We start from the raw sequence: 13,411 nt of genomic DNA, 5'->3' as shown, positions 1-13,411 counted from the left end.
ATATTCAAATGTTGCATATGTTCATCTCTATTCTTACTGAAAATAAGAATATCATCCAAGTAAACAATAACAAATTTACCAAGGAAAGGTTGTAGAACTTCATTCATGAGTCTCATGAATGTACTAGGTGCATTGGACAAGCCAAATGACATCACTCTCCACTCATAAAGGCCTTCATTAGTCTTAAAGGCTGTCATCCATTCATCTCTGGCCCTTATTCTAATTTGATGGTACCCACTCTTCAAATCCACCTTTGAATACCACCTTGCACCCCCTAGATGATCCAACAAGTCCTCAATCCTAGGCGTAGGGAACCTATACCTGATAGTGATCATGTTAATGGCCTTGAGTCTATACATAACCTCCATGTATCTTCTTTCTTAGGTGCTAGCATGGTTGGAACAACACATGGACTCATACTTTTAGAAATCAAACCCTTATCTAAGAGTTCCTAGATTTGTCTTGCCATTTCCTCATTCTATTGGGGTGTTAACTTATAGGCAACCTTATTTGGGAGTGTAGCCCCTAGGATTAGATCAATATTATGGCTAATCTCTCTGATTGGAGGTAGGGTATCAAGCAACTCTTTGGTTACAATGTCCTTATAGGTCTCAAGCAAATCTGCCACCTCTTTTGGTCCTATCCTCCTAGGTTTTTCCTTTTTCTTGTGCACCTTTCTTTCTTCATGTTTTGGCAATACAACCAAAGCATAACAAGGAGTATCCTCCTCCTTCAAACATTCTAAAAACTCTTTCTCTCCTATGAACAAAAATTCTTTTTCTTCTTCACCATTATCAGGGAGGGGTAGTAGTGTTACCTTCTCACCTTTATACCAGATGGTGTATGTGTTCTTCTCACCATCATGTTTTGACTTCATGTCATATTGCCATGGCCTTCCAAGTAGCAAATGGCATGCATCCATGGGTACAATGTCACAAAGTACCTTGTCCTTATACTTGCCAATAGAAAACTCTGCCCATGCATGTTCTTCAATGATGGTTTGCTGCCCCTTTGTGAGTCATGATACCTTGTAGGGTCTTGGATGTTTAATCCTCTTCAATTTCAGTTTCTCTACTACCTCAATGGATAGCAAATTATCAATAGAACCTGAATCAATCACCAGACTACATACTTCGTCACCACTTCTACAAGTAGTCCTAAAAAGTGCCTTCCTTTGGAGTGGCTCTAGTGGACTAGGTGCTTTGATCAATGTCCTTCTTATCATCATGATCTCTCCTTGTTCAGGCTGCACAAAGGATCCATGAGAGTGAACACTATGTGTGTCCTCATATCTCACCAAATTGGCTCTCCTTTCATCTTGTTTGTTTGTCTTCTCTGGACATTTGGATGCAACATGCCCCATTTGATGACATCTATTGCACTTTATGCCTTCTAGGCCTCTTCCACCACCTCTTCCTGTAAAGTTTCCTCTCTTTCATCTCAAAGATCCTCTAGAATTGCCTTCCCCTTGTTCACTTCCTTGACTTGATTGACCAAGGTCTTTGGAACCTTGTCCTCTTCCTTGAGACATATTTATACCCCTATTTCCAAAGTCTTTTTTTCCTCTCCCTCTACCACTCTGATCACTCTTCCTCTTGTCCTCTTGAATTTCTCCTCAACCTTCAAAGCAAGTTGAAAGCATTTTTGGACTGTGGGAGGGCTTCTTAGACTGAGTTCATCTTGAATGGTAATTCTCAACCCTTGCAAATATCTTGCAAGCTTCACACATTCAGGCTCCACCACATTGGACTTCATCACCAATTTATGGAACTCTTGAGTATAATCTGAGACACTCATCTCCTTTTGTCTCAAACTCATTCTCCTCTGATGAAGTTGGACTTCATAATCATCAGGAATATATGCATCCCTGATCAATGCAACCATCTTATTCCAAGTGGTCACTGGATTCTTCTTCTCCTTCACCCTATAATCTTGAATGAAATTCCACCACGTAAGGGCTGGTCCCTTCAACTTAGACTTAGCAATCTTAACTCTCTGACTTTTAGGTATGTCTTCACATTCAAATAAGCTTGTGAGGGCATCAATCCAATCCACAATAGCATCCGGATTCAAGTTTCCATCATAGGAAGGTAGGTCCAACCTAACATCCATGGTCCTTCTCTCCATGGCCTTCAAGGTCTTCACAAGTAGTCTCTGATCAGCAGGCACTTCTTATTCCTCATCCTGCTCAAGGGGTTCCTCATCACTCCCCTCTTCAACAACATCAGAGTTTCCACCACTTTTCTTACGAAGTTCCCCATTAAGTCTATCAACCTCCCTCTACAAGGAATCAATCTTGTGAACCAAGTTTTGATCCTTCAAAAACTTCAATCTATGTGCATTAGTCATCCTTGAGGACAACTCACCCTCTTCTTCTTCCCATGACATGGCTAAAATGAAACAATCCTTCTCCTAAGGATCACACTTGCTCTGATACCAATTGATGTAGAGGTATGGTTCAAACAACTTGAAAATATTCCAAGTTACTCACTTGTTCAACCAAGCAACAAACCCTCCTTTTTAAGGATTCACTCCAACCAAGCCTCAAACCTTTAAGAGCATAAATTCAACATCCCATCTCACCTATTTACATACCCATAACCCCACAATGGGATAGTGTGCAAAGTTATCAATATTTGGTTTCAAACCCCACAGGCAAAAGTGCTCAAAATGGCTCAAATTGCTCACAACCCCTCCAAATGGTTTTATAGGCCAAAAAAGGCTCAAGATAGGTTTTATAGGTTCCTAAAAACTCAAATGATTCCAAACAATCCTCTGATTTGGTTGTTCAAGTCCCAAAAGTCACAAAGTGCAAATTGGCTCCTTAGACCTATTAGCCTTCAAAACTCACTTTTTGGCTTCCCACCAAAAAACTCCAAAGGATAGGATAAGATTATTTTATTTTATTTAACACCAACCTATGGCAGCACTTTCTACCAAAGGACAAGTTTTGGAACCTCTTGCAAGCACCATTACTAATGAACCCTCATCTATGGCTAGAAGGGCTAGTTTAAGCACTTAACAAAGGAATTGCCCTCAAAACCTGAAATTTATCAAGGGTGGAAATTTGAAAACCTTTGGGTACCAAAATAATCACCAAATACCAAGTTATAGCTTCTGGTTTGCATTAAAACTAAAGTTATGGGGACTGTTCATGAATTGTATTCAATTCCCACAACCAGTCACATAGAGATGCCTAGCCAAATTTAATAAAATCTTACCCAAACTGCATCCTTTTGATATAAAACCTTTTCCATATTAAAAAACACTCCCAAATCCTCCATTTCACCATGTTTTAGAATTTTCCCATGGTGGATTTGGAAGAAATGGGAAATTGAAGTTGGAGCCCTAGGAAAGGGCACTTTTCTGGGCTGTTTGGATTTGTTACAACTTTTCTCCCTCAATACTCCACCTCCAGACCTCTAGTTGGATTCAAAAGAAATTTATTTCACCCCTCTAACTCCCCATGAAATAATTTTTCAATTTTGAGGTCGTGAAATTCCATACCAACCAAAAGAACAACAAATTTTCTAGAAAATATAGTTTTTTTTATTGATTTCAAATATCAAGTTTTACAAATTTCGACCACAACATCCCTCACACGAGTTTGTTGAGGAATTTTATAGTTTTTAAAACATGTTAAAACTTATTTTAGATGGTTATGAACATTGGGAAACCAATTACAACAACTTTTTGAAAAGTTGCTTTACAAATTGACAACTTTGTCAATTTTTGACATTTTTTGCATTTTGCCATTCAAACTAATTTTATCATCAACCTAGGGACCTAAACACATTTAAATTGATATAAATAGACAAAAAAAACCTTGAATCCATAAATCTACTCATCCTAAGTCCCTTTGACCATAGTTGACCATAGGGTTTATAATGCACCCTAGGCCACTAGGCCTTACAAAATGGACAATTAGGACCTTATTACAAAACAAAACATAAACAAAGGATTATTTGATCCTTCCCAACACCTTTCTATCAAAAAAATTAAGTTTTCAATCAATAAATTATGAAATTGAGGCTTGTGCCCCTAGACCAGAACCATAGTCCTATTGTTCAAGAATCACTGTCATCTTGCACTATATTGTCATTCAATCTGAAAAATGCACCTCACTTCCACAAAAAGCATCACTGTTAGCATTGATCAACAAGCATCTGTCTACAACATCACATGGTTAGTTGGTTCCATCTCACAGTACCAAATTTCAAATTGTATATTGGTTCTCTTGTGACATATAAAATTAAACATATTATTCATATTAGTGTATCTTTCTATTAATCTGCATAATTTAAATGATTTGATAGCTACCATACATGTTCTTTTTATTGTGTATAGATGAGGAAGGCAAACAAGCAGGTGCAAAGAGAACAACATGCATGAGGGTGCATTCACATAAAAGAAGATGCAGGTTCCATGTGGAGCCAGAAACCCCCCTCATGTTGAGACCAATCCAGACCCTATAACACCGATAGTGGAGGATTGTGATCAACAACCTATCCCACCCATGGTGGAGGATTGTAGTCCACCTTCAACTGCAAAAAAAGTAACGATGCAATAGAAGCTATGGTCGACAGGTGACATGGAAGGTTCCTATTGAAGATGTTGGAGGTTGTTGGTCATTGTTGTTTCTAGGATATGTTGTTGTCATTGATGTCAACATATTCCTATATTTTTCTCCGGTGATTGTAGTTTGGGAAGATCTCATGATCCGGTTTGTGGTTTTATTTTGTTGTATCGGTGCTTTGTTGATCTCGATATTTCCTTTGGTATATTTCGATGTGATATGATATTGAGCTAAGATTTTGGGATATTGTTTGGGATGGCCTTGTGTATCTTTCTTTTAGATGGATCATGTTTTGGTGCTCTGGAAGTTATCTTTCTTCATGACAGTTGTTGATTGGTTGTGTTCTTGAGCTTTCAGATGTTGATCGATGAAGATTTGACAAGTGGTGTTGGTACAACTATTGATGATAATTCTAACATGCTTATTGGCGCTTCCTATTTATGTCCTATTTGTTTTGTTGATCCGCATTGATTGTTATGTGAGTTTTTGGTGGTTTATATGAATCAGTGATAATTTTCGTGTTATGCAGATGATCTTGGCATGATTTCCAGTGGAGTTGAGCATTTGGGAATTTGAATTAGGTCCATGTTATGTCATGTAAATAATTATATTGGTCAGGTGGTTGATCTTTGTATCACGTGATGTAATTTTTTAATTATAGGTTGAGGGTTTAATCGATCTTGTTGTCAAGGTTGTGTATCTGTATATATAGGTGATATTATCATGTAATTTGGGTGTCATGGTTGTGTGTGCATTATCAGAGAGTGGTGTATGTGCGAACAATGATTCATCCTTTGCCATTGTGATTGAGAAGAGATTGGTGTTGTAGAGTAGACAATTATGCTTAACCAAAATTGTCATCAGGCATTTGCAAATGCTATTATTGTAGTTCATCTCTTCCAAATTGTGGTCCAAATCTTGTTGTAAGTCAATGAGACTTCCCTGAGGGTTGTAACATTATAGACCTTTATCTTTTGAGCAGTGAGCTCTAGGTAGTGTGCTTGAATGCCTTTGCATTCCCCATTGTAATACTTTCACATAATATTGCAGAGTATCATCTTATTGTAGGTTCCCACCATGGTTTTTCCCTTAACCGAGTTTTCCACATCAAAAGCTTGGTGTTGTGTGTTGTTCTTTCAATTTATTTTTCTTGATTATTACTCCAATTTGTTAGTTCTATATTTGTGGTTAAGTTTGTAGATATGGTGAAGACTGATTCACCCCCCTTCTCAGTCTTCCCTCATTGTTGTTGCCAACAGTGCCCTCTGTGGTGTTGAGGACAATGACATGTCCATAGGAAGTGCATCAAATAAATGGGGCATCTCAACTGCAACACTGTCTAAATGGTTTGGTAGTCTCACAACCACATTCAAGAAAGGTCCACCAATAATTCTCACCACTGAAGAAGAAGGATAGATTGTTCAGTGGTGTCAAGAGATGGTTGTAGTTGGTCATGGCCTTGAGATCATTAACTTGAAGGCAACTATGTCTCCGATTTGTGAGAGTAGACCAACCCCTTTCAAGGATGGCATGCTTGGGAAGTCATGGTGGTCTAGTTTCAAGGCCCAACATCCAGAACTTAGCTTTTGGATAGCTGAAGGCCTCAACAAAGACAGGACACTATGTCTGAGAATAACAACTTTGTGTTCGTGTTTTATGAAATTTTGTCAAAATTCTATGTCGCTAATCCATATGGTCCTTCGCGTATATGGAACTATGACAAAACTGGTGTTATGACTAGTAGAAATGGGGCTATGAGGGTGCTTGCAAGGACAGGAAGTCAAAATGTGTCTTATATACTTTTGAAGAGTTGTGAATGGATATCTATTCTTTGATGTGTTAACACTTTCGGGAAAAGCATTCCAGGCTTCTATTTGTTCAAAGGCAAGAAGCACTTACAAAATTACATCTCTAAATGTGAATCGGGTGCTTGCATGGTAGCACACAAACATGCGTGGATGACAAAGGAACTATTCCTTAATTGGTTTCACCACTTCAAGTTCTATGTTCCAGGGGGTGTATCACCCACCAATAGGCACTTGTTGATATTTGACGACCATGACAGCCATGGTGTACTGTCAACCATCCAGGAGGCAAGTATGCTAGGTATAGACTTGCTCACATTGTCATCTCACACCTCTCACAAGTTGCAACCACTCGATGTGAATGTGTTCTCTCCATTCAAGACCTACTTTGAACCAGAAAGAGTTGTGTAGATAGTGTAGATAGCTAAAAATGTCTCATTAATCTCACACTAAATATTTGTCTTATTAATTAAGAAATTATTTAATTCTTTAATTAAACTATTTATTCTTCTGAACCAACTCAATCATCACCTTTCACATTACTAATCATTAAATTTCTATCTTTTAATCAATTCATCATTAAACCCCTTTCTCAAATATTAATTAAATATTGCTTATTAATTACGATTAAAATCCCTTAATTAAATAATATTATTATTTAATTAATCCCATTTCTAATGATTAAATTTTTTTATTTAACTTATTTAATTAATTCATTCATTCCTCCAATTCCCCAAATTTGAATTTCAACTCATTTCAACCAATTTCATTTTATCCAAAATTTACATTTCACCAAATCTGAATTTCAATAAATTTCAGTAATTTTCAGTAAATCTCATGTACATTTCATCATTCAAAAATCCAATTTCAAATTCAAATCAAAATGAAAATGAACTTCAATTCAAAGTCCTACAGTACATGTTGAAAATATTAACTAGTTGATCAAAACAGTTAACTCTCCAATCTCCCCTTTTCACTCTCAATCACCTTTTTGACTAATCAATCAAATCAATCATCTCCCTGACCAATTCAATCCACTAGTAAATCAATTGAGTCAACTATCCAATCAATCTTATTAACAGATTAATCAAATGAGTTAACAGATCAATCAATCCACTTAACTGATCAATCAAAATTAGTGAACTATCAATAAGCACTTCAGTTCCAAATCTCACCCCATTTAACCTAAAATTTTATAAAAGTAATGCTTATTTCTCAATTTCAACCTAGAATCATGATCTTCGAAAAAATTGTGTCTATCATATGTAGGAATCCCAATGCAACACTTGAGAGCCACCTATCACACAATTTGGAGAAGAGAAATGGAAGTGTATTTAGATCAATTAAGGGAGTTTCATTATGTTATTTTTTATATTCAATTGATTTGATGTATTTCATTGTCAGTTAGGAGTTGGTTTTAATTAGATTAGATTTTTATGATTCGCTCTTATATATCTGATTAATTATGATTGATTTTACCCCTAAAATAAATGGTGAACCCGACGTGAAGTAAAAGCATTTTAACCTTTTTATTTGATTTTGTGTCTTGTGGGATCTGTACGAATGCACAAAAAAACATAATGCATTCGAACACATAAATTCGCATTCCTTCATATCACTATGCATTTAATATGATAGAAATTTGTAATCACCTACACACCAGTTTGCATTCTCCTACATTATGATTCACATTCGTAGGGCTTAGTTGCATGTTAAATTTCTTTTGTCGCTTCCGTCTCTCATTTATTTGTGTTGCTAACCCTTCATTCTTTTTGAAATTTGGAAAATTTATATTGCTGCATAAAACATGTCTAACTCCATGGTAGGGAAGGTAAGATTCAATATTTCAGGTGCCAGGAAGAGAACCAAAGACAAAAGAGAATGGAGAGCTTATTGACGGATGATAAGAGCAGAAAAAAGATTCCAAGATCTTGAAGAATTGGCTGCCCTATCTTGATACTATCATATTATTCACAAATACCTGGAAAAATTTGACATATTTGATGACATCAAGTTCATGGGAAATATGATAATGGATGAAAGCCATGTCTTTTAAGAACATTTTTTTTGTCTTTTCTTTATGTGTTTAACTAGGTCATTTTGAGCTAATCATTATCTTGTAGGTTTCGGTTATCTTTCCAAATTCTGTTTTCTGTACTTTTTCCAAACTCTATCTTCTAAACCGCATTTGATAACACACAAATGTGCATTCAATCAGATAGTAATTCCTAGCTTATGACACAAAAATTCGCATCCGAGTACACAAAAATTCGCATTTGATCAGAAAGTGGTTTGCATTCGCTGTATATAATTGAAAACATTTTGTTCTATCATCTTCTCAATTTATTTTTTTAGTGTTCTGTTTTCTAGCAGATCATTAACATACAATGAGGCAAATTTTGTAAACGAAGGAAAAACTTAGGCTTGTGATCCCACAATACAAACTAATGCTTTCATGGGTTTTGCAGGTACAACTGGACCTAGTTTAACCCACACTTCCTTTGGTGTTATTTAAAAAGATCAAAATAAATTTTCTTCATTACAAGTTATTCATTAATGATTTGTGAATTAAAATGAACATCATGCTTGTTGGAGCAACATCTCCAAATAGTTTTTAGAAAACTTTGCAATGATAGGATACAAATAACAATCTGTCTTCCGTGTCTTGAAGGTGATAGGCATATGCTCTCCCCTTAACTTGGTGATCAAAAACCCAAACCCACCCTTTATGCTTTTTATCAATTTTGTAATAGGATAAAACCCTTAGCAGGCCTGGCCTCTTGAGAAGCCCTTAAGGTCGGTGAGAGGGGAATGACCTAAGTGGCAACAGCTAAAGCCAAGTAATCCAAGCCACTATAAATAAATGTGTTTGTGAGGAAAGTCATAAGCGATGAGTGGTAAATGTTGTCACAACAACATCATGCCTCCCTTAGTGTCTATATGGAACGTAAAAATTTGTAGACCATAACCTTTGGAAACTAGGAGACATCCTTTAACGGAGTGGAAAACACTACTAATTGTGACAACTCAAATGGAACCCTCATTAAAAACTTTAGGAATTAGTGGCCAAGCTGAGTTAGTAACTAGACACTTGTAATATCATAGTGCAAGGGTGGGGAAGAATCTGCCCCCAAGACACTCACCATATATCTCCCAGAAAATGAGCTAATTGAGGAGCAATTCTCTCTGGTTCAACTTTTGAACAAAGACAAAAAAATGGGCACACCCTAGGGTGTGATAGGACTATTTGAGTTGACAGAGTATCAAGACGTGAGTTGTGGTATTATTTGTGACCTTTTGACCCTAGAAGAGTCTGACTGTTTAATGATTGTATGACCAAAATTTATTGAAAATAAATGAGGTTTGAAAAGACCCCAACAATCATTAGGATTTGAAAAGATCATTTAAATAGTACTCTCTTTGGGTTATATTAGATTTTTTTCTTACTTTTTTGTTGTGTCTTATGCAACACTTTCAAAAATCCAAACATTCACAACATAGCCAAACCAAAGTAAAAAACAATCAAGTCATGTCAAGAATCTTTCAACCACAAATATACTTTGAGAAGAACCTCAAGAGAAAACATTGCAATATCAAGTATCAACATCAACAAATCAAACAAAATTGTCACATTCAGAGAAATGGACAATATGCTACCTTTTGTGATCTTAGGTCCCATGCATTTAATCCATACATAGTCAAAACTCATGTCCTCATTTTTCCCAAGTCCTCACCACATACTTAGGAAGTAAGGTCAACTATTCACATCCAAATAGTATTTGCAAAGCCATCATATACATTCCTCCTAGGATATAATTAATCTTGCACACTTCAATAGGTTGCAACAAAGTCCATCATCTTAATTCTTGCATTGTTTGCACCTACATCAAATGTAATCTATCACCCTTAGAGGTCTTCAGAGCATTTCATTTGCATGGGTCTACTAGGGAATGGAGAATTTCCATTTGAGCAACCAAACCTTGGACCAGATAATGATAAATTGGAAATAATTGATGTTTTGGACAATCTTCCTTCGGAATTAAGAATAGGCCTCCCATAGTATGAAGATATTGCAGTTGTCTTAGATAACGAAGTTCGTAAGTCAATCTGAATTCAAAGGCAAGTTGAACGAGAAATCAAGAGACAAAAAGAACAAGAAATTGTTTGATAGCTTGTCGGACATACCATCAAAGAAAAAAATCCTCAATTGTAGAGATTCCTCATACTAGTTTAAGTTTGCATACGTAATCCCATAGTCAATAGATCAAAGTCTTGTAAATTAGTTGTCCAATTCCTTCACACTCCTTTTAGGTACATCATAGAGAGTCAAGATCGCTTTGAAGTTACATTCATGTCATTAATGTGATCTAAAAAGGAAAAACACCAAATGGATCCAAATAGTGACCCCTATTACGATCCTACTTGGAATATGAGCCCACCTACAAGTTCAAATTCACAATAAAGAGGGGGTTCTATATTACCTACAAACACAAATCAACTACTCACAATTGAGGAGTTACAGACTAGATTAATACAAGAGATTGAGGCTCCTCAACAAGACCCACAAGTACTAATAGTACTCAATTCTCTCATCAATAACAACAAAGATAGGTACCTCTCTCATATGATCCAAAATGGAGCAAAGTTACCCCCAAATGTTGGCATTTCTGCAATCTTGCTAGTTGGGGTAACTCTAAACCAAAATACAACTCAGATGCCAAAAACAACAAAAAATTCAATGGAATGTGTTGCTCAAACTACATCAACATAATAAAATGCAATACAAGATACCATGGCTTCAACACAAATGTCAGGAACCACGTCTGTTACATTCCAAACAACACCCATGGTTAATTCACAATTGGAAATTACTTCACAAGTGACAATGACAATATCTGTAGGATCTACTCTTAGTGGTCAAGGGACAAAACAAGGATCTACCAATCCCTTTGGGTCCACTAAATCCAATACAAGATCACAATTTGTCTACTTTGCAGCGCCTAGTGGAGGTTTCAACTCACAATTCCACAATCAAATAATGTCCTCAATGATACTTGTCTATACAACAACTTCACCATATGTTTCTAATATATTCACATCCAATGTACCCTTGATGAAAACAAAGGTTTTGGCTCACCAAGTACAAAATCTACAAAGGTAAATGGTGACAATGCAGTCAAGTAAAGAGAAATAATTACACTATGAAAGATCTTAGATCTTATCCTTTTGATAGGTCATTATGCATGCCACCCTTTCCTCCTCATTTTGAAACACCAAAGTTTGACAAGTATAGAGGAAAGGGTGATCCAAGAGATCATAGCAAAAAATTCTTTACATCATGCATTGAAGTAGCCCATGAAGATGCATACCTTTTACAACTTTTTCCCAAAATTCTTAGAGGGTATGCACTAGAGTGGTTTTCACATCTACCACCAAGGATCACCTCATGGGGAGAGTTGTCAGAGTTGTTCATTACAAACTTCTCTCACAATATTGACAACCCAGTAACTCTCGTAGACTTGTGCTCTACGAAGCAAAAGGAAAGTGAGACCTTTAATACATTTTTGCAAAGATGGAGATCTTTATATCGTCGGTATGCAAGCCACATACTAGAAATAAAACACATGGATATTTTTAATCAAAACCTTATACCTGTAGTGAAATATCATTTACAAATACAAATTTTGAGTACCTTCAAAGATATCATTGAAAAAGGATTAAAATGTGAGAAAGGATTCCTAGAACAAGGAATCCTTAAAAATAGCAAAGACAATGGTACATCCAACACAACGAGTGCAGATAACCCTAAATTCTGGTCTAGGAATAAGAATGTGATGAATGATGGAGTGGTAGATGCTCATATGGTAAATAGAGTTCAACCAACAATATCATTGCAAGGACCAACAAGTTATCCTTCACCAAATGTGAATCATTCACAAGTTAACAATGCAACATCTACCAGCACAAATGCAGTACAATCCAATGGCTTCAAACCTCCAAGGAATAATGCACCAAAAAACAAAATTTACACCCTTGGGAGAGATAATAGACTTTGCATTGAAGAAGCTTGTGAAAACTAATGTAATAACATCACCTGAGGTGTGGCAATATAAAATAGGGACATTCAAACCAGCATGGTGGAATGACAATGAATTTGTGAGTACCATCGAGCAAAAGGCCACAAGACATCTAGTTTTTATAAGCTAAAGAATCTCATTCAAGATCTAATAGATCAAGGGGATGTCACAATGGATGCCAATAAAAAATCTACAAAGATCCATTTGTTAAGCACAATCAAGTTCAAGAACGCAAGATAACACTGCCAACTACACAAAGGTTGATTATGACTACACCATTAATACACTCAATGAAGGATATGCAGTGGTGGCCACTATCAATGTTAATCCTAGGAACAAATATTGTGTCATTGTGACACGTAGATCAAAGGTTACACTACAAGGAGTACCTTCTCATACACCTCCTAAAACAAGCAACTTCAATGTTGTTGATCAATTAAAGAAGACACCGACACAAATCTTGTTCTTTGAACTACTTCATATATCACCAAGTCATAGTAAAATCTTAGCAAGGCATTCCAAGATTCAGTTGTCTCAAGAGATATGGATGAGACTACATTTCAATTAATGGTGGGAAACATAATTGCTTCATCTCGGGTTTCTTTCACAGAACAAGATGTCCCCATAGATAGAATCATGCACATGATCCTTTACATCTAGTAGCATATATTCATAAGAAAAGGATCAGAAGAATGTTGATTGATAAAGGAGCAAGGTTGAACATATGCACCCTCAAATTGCTCCAAGCACTAGGTTATTCTCATTTTCACATAGACCCTACAAAGAAGATCAACATACCTGGGCATATGATGATTAGGAGCATCCTTCAAAACGGATAGTCACGTTGCAAGTACAAGTTGGACTTGTCACTACCAATGTTATTTTCCAAGCATTAGACAAGGAAATGGGATAAAATATGCTATTGGGTCGTCCATGGATACATGCCATGCAGG

Source organism: Cryptomeria japonica, chromosome 7, assembly GCF_030272615.1.
Source record: "Cryptomeria japonica chromosome 7, Sugi_1.0, whole genome shotgun sequence".
NCBI lineage: Eukaryota > Viridiplantae > Streptophyta > Pinopsida > Cupressales > Cupressaceae > Cryptomeria > Cryptomeria japonica.
The sequence above is the reverse complement of the archived record's forward strand: the minus strand, read 5'-3'. Positions refer to the sequence as shown.